Consider the following 18,750-nt stretch of genomic DNA (forward strand, 5'->3'; position numbering starts at 1 on the left):
AAAAGGAAAGAATACATTGGAGGGGCAGCACCATAACCGTTTCTCAAGATTTACGATATCCTATTAAACAAAAACGACAACAGTTAGCACCCTTCTGCTCTTACCTAATTAAAAAAAAAAGTAAAATTCCGGATGAGATACCCAAACACCCTGTCGTTCCAGTACAAAGATAAAAAATATGTGATTGACTCAGCTAAAGAAGCTAAACTGGCTTTCTTACAGACATTTAATAAAGTTCCTGATGTGAAACAATAACTGCTCAATATATATGAAATTTGACAGTTGGATATTAAAATCCTCAGTCATAAGTAAATAAATAAACCCTGCTCGCCATCTTAATCTCCCGATGATGGAAAGGAACCTTTAAGTCGAAGTGTTGTTGTGACTCGGATATCAGTGAAAAGTCCCTGAACTTTGAACCAGGTCTCTGACTACACTTACTTCCTCATTTTCTGATATAGATTGTAAATGGTCTAATCATCATTCTGGTGCAGCTAAACTCATGGAAGTAACAGTTCTGCTTCGCTACTACCAACACTGGATTTTTTTATTGGGGACTCCTTTCAGACTGCTTAATACAAAAGGTATCTCATTCTCAATTAAATATGCTCTAACAGGCTCAAGGAAGTGGAAACCAGGTAATATACACCTTGCTGTGCTTTAAAATGCTATTTACTTTCATGGCAATCTAATATGGCTCTGATGAGCTTACATATTATTTGAACAGCAGTTCTAACAGCCATAGTGTACTTGAAAAGTAGGTAGGACTGAAGAAGCTGGCTGAATGTCAGGATCTAAATGAATAAAACAATGCTAAGTGCATGAACGAGAAAGGTAAAAAGGAGGATGTAATGAACATAATAAAAACTGAGGTGCTGTGGCTACATTTATGGTTCAGATCCTGTCTTGGGTGACTCTTATTTTACATTATGCGGTTATAGGTTCATACTAGGCTAACTACCCTTGGGGGCCTCTGTAAGCCTAGACAATTATTCCTTGTGAGACTCCAACCCTGCACTTTGTGTTTATAAAGCAAACACCTTAACCATTAGGTTACCCTCATAGCCTGGTGTGTTGGTGAGCACAAATAAGACATTTTAACTGTTGATCCTTGGTATTTTACCTCATTATATGTTGATTATTTAGTTTGGGTTAATTATTACCTTACCTGATGTTAGTAAAACAATGGCAGTGTTTTATTTATATATATATATATATATATATATATATATATATATATATATATATATATATATATATATACATATATACCAGCATGCAATACTGTTCCATAGTGTGAAACAATAGATTGAATAGATACTATTATCATCTTTATTGGTTGTGGCTTTCTATAGCTAGGTATTGTCATCTTCTGATTAGAAGCAAGAGGGTTCACTAAAATATTAGTGTAAGAAAACTATGTCTTCCTGGAACAGTATATTGATCTCAATATTCATCTCAAGTAATAGAGTTAGACTTTTGTGGCCATCTCAAATTATTGCCTGGTTCTACAGTCTACTATACTTTCATGCCATAGCGCCTAGCCTTGTATAACACAGTTCAAATATAAGAGTATTTGTAATGTAAGCATAAGAAATATTAGCAACCCAGGGACTTCAGGTATAGCAACAATTAAATAAGCAACAGGAAAGAGGGCTCCCACACTGACAGCCAGTGGTCAACCGAAAACCAGTTAAAAATGAAACTAATCTGGCAAAATAAAATTGCTTTTTTTGTGTGTACCAAAAAAAAAAAAAAAAACAAACAAAAAGGATCAAAGTTAGCAAAAGTTACTCAGGAAATAAGAGAAAACTGAAGCAGCTGAGTGGGCAGAAACAAGGCAGAAAACAGATTCTCTGATAGAATTAACTCAAACATCAAACTCTGTAATGCTTGAAGTGAAAATAGATAAAATATATGAAGAAGCAGTAAAAGCCAGAGAAATGATGACTGATAAGTTGACTCAAACAACAGCAGAATATGCAAAAAGTAGAAGGAAATGTATCTAGCCAATCTGGCACCACCATGACACTAAAAGAAACAGATAAAAAATACATGATCTCTATTTGATCAGGAATTTAAATACAAAGAAATACAAGCAAAACTGATGGAAACAGAACATCATAGTCTTAGAAAACAAATGAGATTTTATGTGATCCTAGAACAAGCTGGAGGCAGAGACTGTATTACCTTCCTTAACAAGTACATCAGTGAATGGATGGACATACCCTAGCATGAGATTCAAACAGACTGGGCACACAGAGTAAATATTCCTGGTGTGAGATCAAGGAAGCAGCCTTGGTCATCTGAGATAAAATGTGCCTCATATCAACAAAAAAAGAGGAAATCTTACTGAAACTATGTAGGAAGGGCTGATTTTAATGGCGGGCAACACAAGTGTCTATGTAGACAATGATTATTCCTGAATGCTGAAAATAACTATAATGCTTACATTCCAGAGTGATACCAAGATGTAAGCTCTTGTACACCGCCACCACTTTTAGGGTACTTTACCCTCTGAGAATTAAAATTTCTTTGGACCTTGAAGCAGCTTTTAATGACTTCAGATTAAGAAAGGAGGACTTGGACTCAGGACAGGAGTCAGCTCTGGCTCTCTCAGTATGAATGCTAACACTCTGAGGGTGTGAGAGCACATAGTTTCATAGTTTCATAGTTTAGTACTAGGCTATCTGCCCTGGGGCATTTGCAAGCCTAGCCCTAGAGATGTGGCTTTCGCCACCCCATGTAGTGGTACTAAGGTGTATAGAATAAATTTAGAATACTGTGCCTTTGTCTAGTAGTGACACATTGAAGACCCCCTTACTTATTAAAATTAGTTTACTGTGCCTCTGTCAAGTAGCGAAACATGGGGTGACCCCCGGGGTAAACCTACGATCTCCCATCCACTCGTCAAGATTTCTCTTGAAGAGAGTCAGTGAGGGGCTCTGCCTAACATGGACTGGGATTTTGTTCCAGAGTACGGGAAGCCTCTGAGTTATGAATCTGTCCTTCCAGCATGTTCTATTCATGTTTGTACTGAGGTTTAAATATTTGGTTCTCGTGGTTCTTATGGATTTGGATTTTTTGAGGTGGAGCATGTCCATCAATTCCTGGTTGGACATGGCCTTGTACGTCAGGCACAGATCACCTCTGAGCAGGCAGTATGCTACTGAATAGAGCTGGAGTTTTTTTAGCCTGGCAGCATATGACATATGTTGGAGACCCTTGATCCTCTTGGTGAGGTACTTCTGGGGTCTCTCCAGCTATTGTAAGTGCTGGGTGAGGTACATACCAAATGGGGCATTGTACTCAATCATGGGCCTGATAAGGGAGGAGTACAGGGGCACGATGACCTCCTTTGATCTGGATGTGAACCCCTTCGTGATAAGGTGGGCAAGGTAGAAAGTCTTTCAAACCACTTTGGCAACATGGGTGTCAAATGAGAAGTCACTATTAACTTGGGTCCCCAGGTCTCTGATTATTTTTTCGGTACTCAGTGGGTTACTGTCTATGTGATAATTTGTGGGTACTTTGTTTTTCCCAAAGGGGATGACTATACATTTCTTAGCATTCAGTTTAAGGCCATGATTCCAGCACCAGTTGTCCATTTTGGTGAGGCCTTTCTGTAGGATGTATGTTTCAGCTGGTGTATCGACTATGGCACCTAGTTTGCAGTCATCTGTGAACTTTGTCAGCCACAACCCTCCCATGTTTGCTTTCACATCTGAGAAGTAAATGTCGAACAAGAGGGGTCCCAGGACAGAGCCCTGTGGGACACCACTTGTTACTGGCTTTGAGTCTGACATGGCTGCCGCAATCTTGACTTTATGGGTTCTGTTCTTTAGCCAGTTTGCAACCCATCTTGTGACATATGGATTTACATTTAAGCTGTTTAGCTTATCTATGATTCCCGAGTGGGGTATTGTGTCGAAGGCTTTAGCCAAGTCCAGGTGGCTGTATGGACTGCCTTGCCCTCATCAATGGCTCTAGTGACTGTTTCGAATAAGTCAACCAGGTTCAGAAGGCAGGATCTGCCCTTTACAAAGCCAAACTGGGTGGGATCAAGTGTCTGTAGGTCCCCAATGTCGTTTATGAGTTCCATAATAATTCTTTCCATAGCTTTGCAAACCAGGCTGGTCAAGCTTATGGGGCGGTAGATCCCAGGGTCTGTAGTGGAGCCTCCCTTGTGGAGTGGGACCACTGTTGCTGTATGCCAGTGTTCAGGTACATATCCTGTAGTAAGGCTAAGGTTAAATAACATTTTTATATGCGGGTTTAGCTCCTCTTGAAGTTCACATATCACGCAGCCGGGGATACCATCAGGTCCCATAAATGCTGTGTTTTTTGCTTTGCTGAGGGAACCGCCATCAGAGATGACAGGGAGGTTACATTCAGCTGGGATGAGTATTTCTTCTTTTGGAGGTGAGGGAGGGGAGAAATTTGCACTGAACCTGTCTGCCAGGATGTTGGCAATATCTGTGGGTTCGGTAAATTTTTGTCGTTGTGTACTAACTCTGAGCATATCCGAGGGTTTTCGCCCAGGTTTCTAACAAAACTGAAGAATGCCTTGTGGTTATCTTTAGTGTCCTTGGCGATTTTTCTCTCAAAGTTGGCCTTGGATGTTTTTATGAGAGAACGTAGCTTTCTACTAGTGCTGATCAGAGATGCCTTCCCTTTATGGGATTTTGCTCTGTCTTGCAGTAGCTTCCTTCTTTTGTTATACAATTTGTTTATGGCTGGGGTCCACCAGACAGGATGCTTTCCTTTGGTGGAGAGAGTCTTGGTTTTATTTGGGATTGCACGATCCATGCATTCTTGGAGATGTCCTTAGAAAGCATTTGTGTAGGATTCAGCATTGTGGGATGTGGTTTCCATTGGCCCTGTGGGCTTAAATGATACCATCTCAGTCTTGAGAAGTGTAAAGTCAGCTTTTGAGAAGTTTCTCACTGTAGTCTTTTGTGCTGGGGGTGGAGGTGGTAAATGTATAAACAGGGTGATTAGTTTGTGGTCAGATCTCACCAGTGAGGGGAATACTTCCAGTGTGGAGCATTTTGTCCCCATGTTTGTGATTATCAGGTCTAGTATATTATCCCCCCTTGTGGGAGAGGTGACTAGCTGTTCCATTGCATTTGAGTTTATGAATTCCAGGAACCTTTGAGCTGGGGTGTTAGGGCTAGAATAGTGCACCCAGTCTATGTTAGGGTAGTTGAAGTCTCCCAATATGATGGTATTTGGTGAGACATTTATATCTTCCAATGTCTTCAGGAAGGCTGAGTGGGGTTCTTGAGATTGGAAGGGTGGTCTGTAACATGCAACCAGTTGTATAGTAGTTTTGCCTACAGTTAGCTGCACCTGGATGGTCTCTGATGCTTCATGAGTTTCCACTAACCTGGAGGTGTGGGTATCCTTGATGAATATGGACACTCCCCCTCCCTTTGTGGTTCGGCCCAGGTTTTGGGGCCGTAAAGCATGATACAGGTAAAGCCTGTTAGCGCTGGGGTGCTCTCAGGAGCCTTGAACCAGGTCTCTGTTACAGCACAGACATCGATGTTCTCCATACTGAGGAGTGCTTCGAGAGCCTGCATCTTGAGATTTAGACTTCTAGCATTGAGCAGCATTACCCTTATTTATTTTCCATTTTTGTTTTCTAAGGAGGTGGGTTCGTCTTTTGAGCCTTGCCTAGAAAAGGCACTATGGGGGTGGCAAGAGCCTTAGCCAATATCCGGAAGCCCAGTGGTGACAGGTGCAAGCCATCCCTTGTGAAGCAGCGTGGCTTGTCCAGCATGTCATCCCAAGCAGACAGACATTGGATCCCCCTAGAATGACACCAGTAATTGAGCCAATTATTAAAGCTGATCATCTTGTCTTTGTATTGTGGCATCATTCTTGGTGAGGGCAGGATGCTGCTCAGGGTCAGGGTCATAGCAGCCTGGGCTACATAATCAGAGAGCTCCTCTATGTCTCTTTTCATGTAGTCCAAGGAGGTACATCTCAGGTCATTCACGCCGGCATGGACAATGACAGAGTCATACTTGTACGTGCTTTTGAGTGACCTGAGTGCGTGTGTTATATGGTGGATCCTAGCCCCCGATAGGCAGCTTACCATTACCCTCTCCTTGCTTAGCCTGGTAAGTGGGACGTCGGTGTGTCTGACTATAAAGTCACCTATCACTAGTGTATCAGGCATAGTGTTTGGCCTTAAGGGCTGTGATTTATTGACACACCGATTTATTGAAGTATGTGTTGCATGTGTTATGTTTTGAGGTGGTGGATTTTTGGGTGTCTGCTTTGGGAGCCTCTGTTGTTTTGGTAAGTTTTTTTAATAGAGCCTCCGAGTATGTTTTTGTGTTATTATGTGCTTGATTTGCAGTTGGGGTAGGTCTATGTGTGACTGGGTTTGTTGTGTGTGTGGTTACCTTCTCCTTCTGTCTGGTCTTGCCAGTCCTGAGTTGAGAGAGTTCAGCCTCCAGTTTGGCTATATAGTTGCATCTCTCACATGTATTTGTGTTTGTTGGGAGGAGGAGTGGGTTGTCTGTGTACATGAGACAATTATAGCATTGTCTCACGATTCACAGATTAACCAGCTGAACAGGAGAAGATGCTAGCAATCTACCACTCAACATGCTAGAATATTATAAGAGAGTGCTGTGCCTTTAAGGGAAGTGGTTGGGGTGGTAGGTGGATGTAGTGCTACTTGAGTTTGAGAGTGCTTGCTTAGAAGAGAAACTTTGAGAACAAGTGCTATGCTTATAATATAACGAGTAGACTGGTTATTCTAAGAGTAGAGCTTTCTAAGGGAAAATTTGAAGAGCAGACTTGGTGGAGCCAGAAAAAGTTTAACCCTGTTTAACCGGCGCTGCACTATGCACACAATCGCGCAAAGCCGAGCAAATGCGGATTTTAAACAGGGAACTTCAAAAGAGCTAGAAATGGTCCAAAACATGCTGCAGCGATGCTTTTTATATTATTTCAGTATAACATGGCAGAAAAAAAGAGATAAAACTGTACACACTGAAGATCTTCCAGTTCATGTGTTCTCATAATTCATAAAACACTATTACTGAATTGGTCAAGCAAATACAGTTGTTTAAAAGGCAATGTGACTGATACAATTTCATTAATGTTGGTACTGTTCAGTTCTTAGTAACTCTACATCACTGCACTACTTAATTTTTCCTTATAAGAAAAAAGGTATTTTTTTAAATATATACTTTCATTTACTTTGCAAAATACTGACTTAATTGAGAAAAGTAAAGGACATTACCATAGTAGATACATCAAAATTTATTAATGTACCACATTTTATAACTAAATCCACAGGAATCCTTATGAAGTGTAAAGAAATCATATGCAATGTAAATAGATGTGGGGGGCTCTATAACTCCAATACACTAATTTATAGGAGCTAAAAGATAAAATCTGCCTAACAATAACAAGGCTGCAAATAAAGAAACAAAAGCAAAATGACTAGTAAGAGGAAAACTCTTAATTAAGTCATCAGGTGTATGTATTGTTTTGGTTGCTATGACAACTAATTTGATAACAAAAATAAGATACTACAACACAGGAATCAGAAGTGATTTGTTAGACAATTGGAAACAAGTAAATGCATAAACTATTAGTAGACTGAATAGAGAGTCAAGTGCCAGGATCCATCAAATCATGCATGCACTCAAGTCACTCACTCAACAAGTATCACTATGACTCTGTCATAGTCCATGTTGAGTGAATGGATTGAGATGTCCCTCTATAGACTACATGAAGAGATACATAACTGAACTCTCAGGCTGTGTGTGTCGGGCAGGTTTGTCTCTAGCCCTAAGTAGCATTGTACCTTCACCCAGGATGATGCCACAATATAGGCAAAAACTGATTGACTTCAACAACTGGCTTAGCTTCTGGTGTTAGTCCAGGGAGATTCAGTATCTGTCAGAATGGGAAGACATGGCTGACAGATAATGCTGCTTTGCCAAAGATGGTCTTCACTTGTCTTCTCTAGGCTTTCAGATACTGGCAAATGCACTTGCCTCCCCCATAGGCAATGTTAAAACAACAACATTTCCACCATAAAAAAATCAGAAAAAAAAGACAAACTCAGGGTTATGTTGCTTCATGTTAGGAGTTGCAATGATATGGGCAAGTGCCATCATATCCAACATTTTCTAATGTTTTTTATATTTTAGTATGGATGGATTAGGTAACACGTGTTTCTATACATGTAATTTATAAGTATAACATATTATTTAAGAAATTTAGATGTGATGTATTTTTAGGTAATTTGTATAACTAATTTGGGTCTTTATCTGAATGGCTGGCTTGTTCATGTGATTTTTAATTGTTTCTCTATTTAAATGTGGTTTATAAAAGCTGATTTTATATGCTGATGAAGGGTGTAGACCCTAAAGCTTCATTAAAGCTGTTTGTTTGTGACTACTGTGTTTTTGGATATTACTTGGCATTTTCTGATCTAGTGTTTTTTCAAAGTGCCATCATAGCCAACTGGAGTTTTACAAAGAATGATATGTCCTTTGAATATCAAACTGGTTTATACAAGATGCTTGTGTTACAAATGTATTAGAACTGTATGTCATTTGTTTATCAAATTGATTTTGACAGATGCTCGTGCTGAAAATGTATTTGTGAGCTTGGCTTGTGTTGAAATGTATCAGCAGTGCACCCTGCTGAAATGAAGAGAAATGTACATGTACTACTGTAGCCGAATTAAATGCAAATGTTTTAATAGAAGATACTGGCACAGCAGTTGGCTGTTTTGCGTGGATGTGCTTTTGTTTTAGATATGTTTATGATGGAAAGTTTCACAGTATTTTAATATGGGAATGTTTGGGCTCATGATTGATTGGCCAGAGTCGGATTGACGACTTCGTCTTTATTTGAGTAGTTGAGTAGTGACTGTGGGCTGAAGTGCTATAAACATAAAAGTGTGAGTGGGTTGGATTACGATGCGATATTGTTTGGACTTACCAAGTATAATGTGCTGGTTTATCTATGGTATCCATGAGGACAGTTTTTTGTATATCAATATAAGGTTTATGTGTCCCATTTTTCTAATTGAGACCAACAATGTTAGTTTATAAACAAACGATTTGGAATAGTAATATGTGATGGCTTTAAACTCTGTATTTTGAGTTATATATGTGAGTTCAAGAATATGTATATATCTATGTTTCTTATACTGATGTTTTTAAAGCAGTAATGTTTTTTGATATAATAGTTGCCTAGCGACATGCATCATGATTTGATCATTGATTAATTGGCACATTAATTAGTGCTTTTTCCCGCCTTTGGCAATATATAAGTTTAAGCTTATGCATTGTACTAATGGAATCTGATGAAGCGTGGTTTTAACCGCGTGAAAGCGCTTATTCTTGTTTGTTCTTATTAAAAGATTGCTCGTTTTCAAGACGGAGTAGCATCTTTTCATTTCAATGAAGGAATAACATTTTTATGTGGAGTTCATGGACTAGTTTTGGCTGTTTCACTTGGTGAATATTTCTGTTCCAGCTTTTCGAGTGATAAGAACTTTTAGCTGAGTGCTCCTGGTGGTTGGTTCACAGCTTATTTTGACATTTGTGTTTCTATACATGCAATTTATAAGTATAACATATTATTTAAGAAATTTAGATGTGATGTATTTTTAAGTAATTTGTATAACTAATTTGGGTCTTTATCTGAATGGCTGGCTTGTTCATGTGATTTTTAATTGTTCCTCTATTTAAATGTGGTTTATAAAAGCTGATTTTATATGCTGATGAAGGGTGTAGACCCGAAAGCTTCATTAAAGCTGTTTGTTTGTGACTACTGTGTTTTTGGATATTACTTGGCATTTTCTGATCTAGTGTTTTTTCGTGGTGGAACATTGTTGTAGTAGGTGGCCACTTACAACAATATAGGAGGAATTTAAAGCCAGCTATTTCGATTTTGTTGTGTATCTTCACTGCCGTTGCAGGGATGAAATCAACTATTAAAAGGTTATTAACCAAGTCAACGAATCCGTTGATACAGTCCAAGGTTGTGGAGTCTTCACAAGGTAACAATGTAACTAATGACTTAACTGAGTTTAACAAGCTGCTTGGCCATTTGGAGAAAAAAGTTCAAAGTTATAAGCATTTACAGTGGCAGAGGCTAAGTTTTCTAGCCTATTTAGATCTGGAGGTAGTACCCCGTGGATTGCGTATACTAAAGATGCCATCATATGGGAATACCCACCAGGAACTTTTAATGCAGTGGCAGCAATTGAACCTTGAACTCAGTAACAGTTATATGAAGTTAATGAATCAATTTTTCGAGAAAGTGGAGAGTGAATTATTAGAAGAAATAGACTGTCTTGAAAAGGAAGTCTTTAAACTTTGTGGTACGGAGTGTTTGAATGAACAGTATCAGTTGTTTATAAATCGTGTTCAAGCACTTGACTATAGATTATAAATGCAAAAGAAGCCTAAGCTTCAACGTGATATTAAAGATTTTAAAAATGGCCATATTTTTAATTGGCCGAGAGGGGATTTCGTTCAGCGGAGAACTGAGAGACTTAATAGTAGGTCAGTGAAGCCTGTCAATAGGCTTCTTGCTGAATTGGACAAATCTGAATTGCTGCCATCACCAGCATTAGTTGTAACCAATAATGAGATGGGCGTGCAAAGTACGTCTGCTTCAGTTCCTGCTTTGATGCGTCAGTGTGAGCATACTACGATGAATGGAAGTGCCAGAAGTGAGGAGACACTACCGTGTGATGACCTCGTCGGAGAAGTTAATGAGCCAGTAGCTACATCCGTAGCAGAGATCTCTGTATGTGGAGTGGAACCAAAGGAAAAGCATAAACAGATGGAAATTTCTTCTTTTTTGCCCTTCAGGTTAAAACAACCGGAGAAGGTAGTGATTCAACAGAGAAACTTACAAGAGCCCCAAGGGCAAAACACATTGCAGAAGTTGGTACAAGCGTTGAAGAGAAAGAACGAGAGTCCGAAGTTACCCAGCAAGGCTCCTCGACGGTGAGGACAGGGACTTACTTGTTGAAAGGTACTATCAATCTTTCTAATTATGTTTTGACTGAGCAACATTACAATTTGCTAAAAAATGGAATGAAATTCATCCCCACTTTTAAGGACAATATTGTGGACACTTTAACTGATGTAAAAATGTTTGCAAGAAATGTTATGCTTAAATCTATGTTTAAGCAAACTAATGATTCAAACTGTGTATGCAAAAAGCTAATTGTCTTCGTACCTCAGCTTTCACCAGTTATTTTATCTTTTTTAAATGTTGTTGAAAATGAGATAAGAGCTCTATATAGTATTAGAAATAAGTATAGAAATAGAGATGTAAAGTATAATTTATCTTTTAGTGAATATAAGTTGTTGTTGCAAATTAAAAAAGATAATAGTATTATATTAAACAGGCTGATAAGGGAGGGGCTACAGTTTTGATGGATAGGGTATGGTACATGAATAAATTCAAGCAATTTTTGTCTGACACAAGTACTTTTAAAGTATTAACATTTGCAAATGTGAAAGATCATGTTTCTCAGGTGAATTTGGCATTGTATGATATGCAACTGAATCAAGATATTACAATTGAGTTGTTTAGTTACTTAACAGTTACATGTCCCAAAATCCCACAAATTTATGGTATCCCCAAAGTGCATAAATCAATGAGTGATCCACCATTAAGGCCTATTGTGTCTGGTAAGGGATGGGTGACCGAGCCAATTTCAAGATATTTACAAAAAGTGTTAGGAAAGTATCTACTTAAGTGTGAAACTGTTTTGAAAGATACGGTTCACTTTTTGGAAAAGTTGGATATGTGGTTTAATGACCAAATTAGTTCTGATTACTTCTAGGTTACACTAGACATAGCATCGCTTTTTACGGTTATTCCAATAGATTATGGGGTTGAGGCAGTAAGAGGTTTTTTAATGATGCAATCTTCTGAGCAGACATGTGAAATTGAGAATATTTGCCTTTTATTAGATTTAGTTCTGACAAAGAATATTTTTATTTTTGATGGTGTCCCCTACCAGCAGTTAACTGGGGTGGCCATGGGTACATCTGTGGTGAATACATTTGCTAATTTAGTTTTATATGTATGGGAAAAGCAATATATTCTAAATGAGAATAATGAATATGCGCGTTTATTTGATTGTTACTGTAGATTTGTCGATGACTGTTTTTTCATCTGGAAGGGGACCTTGGTTCAGTTAGAAAGCTTCCTCTCTTATCTTAACACCACAACTTGCTTTCTTAAGTTTAAGATGGATTTTTCCCTAGATAAAATCGATTTTTTGGATGTAAGGCTATATAAACAACTTGGTAGGTTGGAAACAAAGGTACATAGAAAGGACGTCCATGCAGCAAGGTATCTAAATACTGCCAGCATGCATCCAATGCATATCTATAGAGGTATTATAAAATCACAATTAATAAGGGTTAGTAGGTTAACAACTGATGAGGAGTTTTTTTTGGAAGAAACTGAGAAGATGAGGAAAGAATTTATTGAAAATGGGTACCATCCTAGAGATGTTAACATGAGTTATGAGGAGGTGAAGCAAGGGAGAAGGGGCCCTTATAGACCAGTTTTTGGTTCCATATCCTTGAACCACTTATGTTATACAACAGAAGGGGATATGTCAGTTAATAATTCTGTTCTTCGATTTACCACCACTTATAATGCTAATACAAATGATGTCTGTAAAATAATTAAAAAGAACTGGATAATCTTGATGTCCCAACCAGATTTAAAAGACTTATTAGGTCCAGTTCCAAGGTTTGCTTTTAGAAATGGTCAAACGTTTAAACAAATTTTATGTTATAAGGATTTTTTGACTGAATCTATCCCTATACGAACTAATATGGGGACCTTTAAGTGTTATAATTGTGTATGCTGTTCTGATATTAATGACAGTAGTAGTAGCTTCCAGCACCCCACAACAGGTGAATGTTTTGAATTTGTTTCTCGAGCAGATTGTAATACCACTAAGCTAGTTTATCTTGCTAATTGTTTATATGCTTGTTGTTTGTTTGCTTGTTATTTCCCTGGAAGCTAATTCCACCTAATACGCAACTTCTCAGCGCTTCTGTGGATCACTAGTGATATCTGCATTGCTTACTGTACTTATTTCCTTGTTTCACTAAGAAAGTTACTGTTTGTTGTTTTTGCATTTAGTTACTTGTAACACATTGCACTCGTTACCTGGCACTTGCTCACTAAAGCAATTATATAAGTCAGCACTAAAAATTAAAAGCACTACACCCTCACTCCCCACTGGCCCTTGTTTTCAATTAAGGATTTCCCAATATTATTCTAGCATGTCCAAAGGTCAGTTGTCAATCTCCTCTCCGGTCCAGCTGGTGAATCTGGGAATCTTGAGGCAATGTTATAACTGCCTCATGTACACAGACAACCCTCTCCTCCTCCCACATAACACAAATACTTGCGAGAGATGCAGCTATTTAGCCAAACTGGAGGCTGAGCTCTCTCAACTCAGGACTGACAAGACCAGACAGGAGGAGAAGGAAACTACACACACCACAAAACCAGCCTCACATAATGCTACCACTCCACTGAATCAAACACATAAACACACAAAGACATACTCGAGGCTCTGAGTAAAAATTTACCTAAACAGCAGAGGCCTCCAAAGCAGACACCCAAACAACTGCTACCTCAAGACACCCCACAAGCAACACATAAACCACAAAAGCAGTGTGCAAAGCAGTCACAGCCCTTAAGGCCAAATACAACACCAAACATACTTGTCATAGGTGACTCCATAGTCAGACACACTGACGTCCCACTCACCAGGCTGAACAAGGAGAGGGTCACAGTAAGCTGCCTATCGGGCGCTAGAATCCGCCACATAACACAAGCACTCGGGTCACTCCACGGCAAGTACAAATATGACACAGTCATTGTCCATGCTGGTGTGAACGACCTGAGACGCACCTCCCTGGACTACATGAAGAGAGACATAGAGGAGCTCTCTGATTATGTAGCCCAGGCAGGTATGACCCTAACCCTGAGCAGTATCCTTCCTTCACCAAGAATGATGCCACAATATAGAGACAAGATGATCAGCTTTAACAATTGGCTTAATGTCTGGTGTCATTCAAAGGGGATCCAGTGTCTGTCTGCCTGGGATGACATGCTTGACAAGCCACGCTGCTTCAAGGGACGGCTTGCACCTGTCACCCTGGGATTCCGGATATTGGCTAAGGCTCTTGCCACCCCCATAGTGCCTTTTTTAGGCAAGGCTCAAATTCTAAACCTACCACCCTAGAAAACAAAAATGGGAAGAAACTGAGGGTAATGCTGCTCAATGCCAGAAGTCTAAATCTCAAAATGCACGCACTCGAGGCCCTTCTCAGTATGGAGAACATCGATGTCTGTGCTGTAACTGAAACCTGGTTCAAGGCTCCTGAGAGCACCCCGGCACTATTAGGTTTTACCTCATATCATGCTTCGGCCCCAAAACCCGAACCACACCACAAAAGGAGGGGGTGTATCCATTTTCATAAAGGATACCCACACCTCCAGGTTGGTGGCAATGCAAGCTCGGAAACCATCCAGGTGCAACTAACCAGAGGCAAAACTGCTCTACAAATTGTAGCATGCTACAGGCCACCCTCTCAAACTCAGGAACCCCACACAGCCTTCCTGAAGACACTGGAGGGTATAAATGTATCTCCAAACACCATCATATTGGGTGACTTCAACTACCCGAATATAGTCTGGGAACATTACTCAAGCCCTAACTTTCTAGCCCAACGGTTCCTGGAGTTCATAAATTCAAATGCCATGGAACAGCTAGTCACTTTTCCCACGAGAGGAGAAAATATACTAGATCTCATTGTCACAAACATGGGGACAAAATGCTCCACACCGGAAGTATATCCCTCATTGGTGAGATCTGATCATAAACTAATCTCACTGGAAATCCACATCCGCCCCCACCCCAAACAAAAAGACCATAGTGAAGAACTTCTCTAAAGCAAACTTCACACTACTCAAGACTGGTGTAGTATCCTTCAAGGCCCCTGAGCCAGAGGAAACCACAACCCAAGCTGCGGAAGCCCTTACAAATGCCTTCTATGAACACCTCCAGGACTGCATGGATCAGGCAATCCCAAATAAAACCAAGACTCTTTCCACAAAGGGCAAACGTCCAGTCTGGTGGACCCCAGCCATTAACAAACTTTACAATAAGAGGAGAAAGCTATTACATGATAGAACAAAATCCATAAAAGGGAAGTCACCCCTGATCATTATTAGTAAAAAATACGAGCACTCATAAAATCAACTAAGGCCAATTTTGAGAGAAAAATTGCCATGGATTCAAAGGACAATCATAAGGCCTTTTTCAGCTATGTTAGGAACCTGGGTGGAAACTCCCAGATATGCTCAGAATTAGTCCAAAATGATAAAAATCACTGAACCCACAGACATTGCCAACATACTGGCAGACAGGTTCAGTGCAAACTTCACCCCTCTCCCCTAAAGGAGAGATAACTATCCCAGCGGAGTGTAGCCTCCCGACATCTCAAATGCGCAGGTGAAAGCTGCTCTCTCTAAAGCTAAAAACACAGCATCAATGGGACCGGATGGTGTCCCCGGCTGTGTGCTACACGAGCTAAATGAGGAATTAACCCCGCACATAAGGCAGCTGTTTAATCTCAGCCTTACCACAGGATACGTGCCCAAGGAGTGGTGTACGGCAACTGTGGTCCCACTCCACAAAGGCGGCGCCTCTACGGACCCTGGTAATTACCGCCCATAAGCTTAACAAGTCTAGTCTGCAAAGCTATGGAGAGGATCATAATGGAGCTCATAAACAAAGATATAGGGGACTTGCAGACATTGGACCCGACCCAGTTTGGCTTTGTCAAGGGAAGATCATGCCTTTTGAACTTGGTCGCCTTCTTCGAAACAGTCACCAAGGCCATTGATGAGGGAAAGGCAGTCCATACAGCCTACCTTGACCTTGCAAAGGCTTTCAACACAATACCCCGCTCGGGTATTGTAGAAAAACTTACCAGCTTAAATGTAAACCCATATGTCACAAGATGGGTTGCAAACTGGCTTAAGGACAGAACCCACAGGGTTAGAGTTGCTGGCGCTGTGTCAGACTCCAAGCCAGTTACAAGTGGTGTCCCACAGGGCTCGGTCCTTGGCCCCCTATTGTTTGGCATCTACTTCTCAGAAGTACAGGCCAGCATGGGAGGACTTTTGGCTGACAAAGTTTGCAGACGACTGCAAACTGGGCGCCATAGTGGAAAGTGCATCGGACACGGATATCCTTCAGAAGGGACTCACGGAAACAGATAGCTGGTGCCAGAGCCATGGCCTGAAGTTAAACGCCAAAAATGTATAGTCATACCCTTCGGGAAAAACAAGGTAACCCCAAGCTACCATATAGGTGGCAATCCACTAAGCACAGAAGAGGTTATCAGGGACCTGGGGACCCAGGTTGACAGTGGCCTTTCTTTTGACACTCACATTGCTAAAGTGGTTAGAAAGACCTTCTACATTGCCCACCTGATCATGAAGGGATTCACATCCAGATCTAGTGAGGTCATTGTTCCCCTGTACTCTTCACTTATCAGACCAATGATCGAGTACAATGCCCCATTCGGGATGTATCTCACCAGACATCTGCAGCAATTGGAGAGACCCCAAAAGTTCCTCACCAAAAGGATAAAGGGACTCCAAAATCTGTCATATGCTGCCAGATTGAATAAACTCCAGCTCTATTCAGTCGCATACCGCCTGCTCAGAGGTGACATGTGCCTGACATACAAGTCCATGTCCAACCCGAATTAATGGACATGCTCCACCTCAAAAATCCAAATCCACCAAAACCACTAGAGCAAGCGACTTAAACCTTAGCACGGATATAAATAGGACGTGCTGGAGGGATAGATTTATCACTCAGAGACTCCCTATGCTGTGGAATAAAATCCCGGTCCATGTGAGGCAGAGCACCTCGCTGACTCTGTTCAAGAGAAATCTAGACCTGTGGATGGGAGATCGTAGGTTTACCCCGGGAATCATCTCTGTGTCACTGCTGGACAGAGGCACAACAAACTAATGGGCACAGTATTTTTTCATATAAGGGGTGGCGTAAGCCACAAAAATTTGGGCTAGGCTTATAAATGCCTTAGGGCAGATAGCCTAGTATAAACCTATGAACCTATGAACCTATAATTGTATTTTATGTAATGTTTTGTATGTGGGAAAAACATCTAGGAAGCTTAAAGATAGAATAATAGAGCATAGGTCTGAGATTAAAAGGAAGGTTGAGACAAATGCACTATTCAGACATTTACATGAATTTCGAACACACGCTTTTAAATTTAGATGCATCTGTACGGTACAAATGGGCATTAGAGGTGGTGATCTAGATAATATTCTGTTATTGAAGGAATATGACTGGATAGTACGTTTACAGGCTGACAAACCTCCAGGCCTGAATGGGTCAGTAAGCATAAAACCAGTGTTGGTTAAACGGCAAAGGGAGAACTTATGAGAATTGTTCTGTTTTATTAAATTTTCTAATGTTTTTTATATTTTAGTATGGATGGATTAGGTAATATGTGTTTCTATACATGTAATTTATAAGTATAACATATTATTTAAGAAATTTAGATGTGATGTATTTTTAGGTAATTTGTATAACTAATTTGGGTCTTTATCTGAATGGCTGGCTTGTTCATGTGATTTTTAATTGTTTCTCTATTTAAATGTGGTTTATAAAAGCTGATTTTATATGCTGATGAAGGGTGTAGACCCTAAAGCTTCATTAAAGCTGTTTGTTTGTGACTACTGTGTTTTTGGATATTACTTGGCATTTTCTGATCTAGTGTTTTTTCAAAGTGCCATCATAGCCAACTGGAGTTTTACAAAGAATGATATGTCCTTTGAATATCAAACTGGTTTATACAAGATGCTTGTGTTACAAATGTATTAGAACTGTACGTCATTTGTTTATCAAATTGATTTTGACAGATGCTCGTGCTGAAAATGTATTTGTGAGCTTGGCTTGTGTTGAAATGTATCAGCAGTGCACCCTGCTGAAATGAAGAGAAATGTACATGTACTACTGTAGCCGAATTAAATGCAAATGTTTTAATAGAAGATACTGGCACAGCAGAGGTCAACTTTAAGAAAAATAAGGAAAATGTTGATGAGCTGTTTAAACCATTAAAAGACATCCCACAGTGCTGAATAGGACTGGAGATGCTGGGTCTGGGGAAGAGCCTTTGTCCACTAGCTCAATGAAAAGGGGGGATGCCCCAGGCAGTACCATAAACATTTGGATGTATATTGCGGCCATCTGTGCTGACTTCCTGTCTCAGTTTCAAAGGGGAATACAGTAAGAACATAGAGTCAGGTGGCCAGATGAGGTAATTCTGCCAACCCTCTTGGAAATGATATTTTAGATATTACAAAGAGAAATCTCAGAGTATTGAGTATTCTATTTGGGAAGCCTGATTAGAAAGACCCTCACTGACAGCATCTTGCCTTGTGGTAGTAAGTAGCTTATCTAGGGAACAGTAGTTCTCTACAGTCAGTCAGGAATATAGTGAAGCTTGGTTTAGATATTGTTTTTCTTTATTTGTGTAATATGAACTCTGTGGTTTACTGTGCATATGTATTCAATATTTTCCTGTACTTTTATTATTTATTATTAAATGTATTTAACATTTTTATTGTGGCTGGTCCTTGTAGAAAGTATCTAAC

Source organism: Protopterus annectens, chromosome 8.part0 (genome assembly GCF_019279795.1).
Source record: "Protopterus annectens isolate FY-2018-M chromosome 8.part0, PAN1.0, whole genome shotgun sequence".
In the NCBI taxonomy this organism is placed as follows: domain Eukaryota; kingdom Metazoa; phylum Chordata; order Ceratodontiformes; family Protopteridae; genus Protopterus; species Protopterus annectens.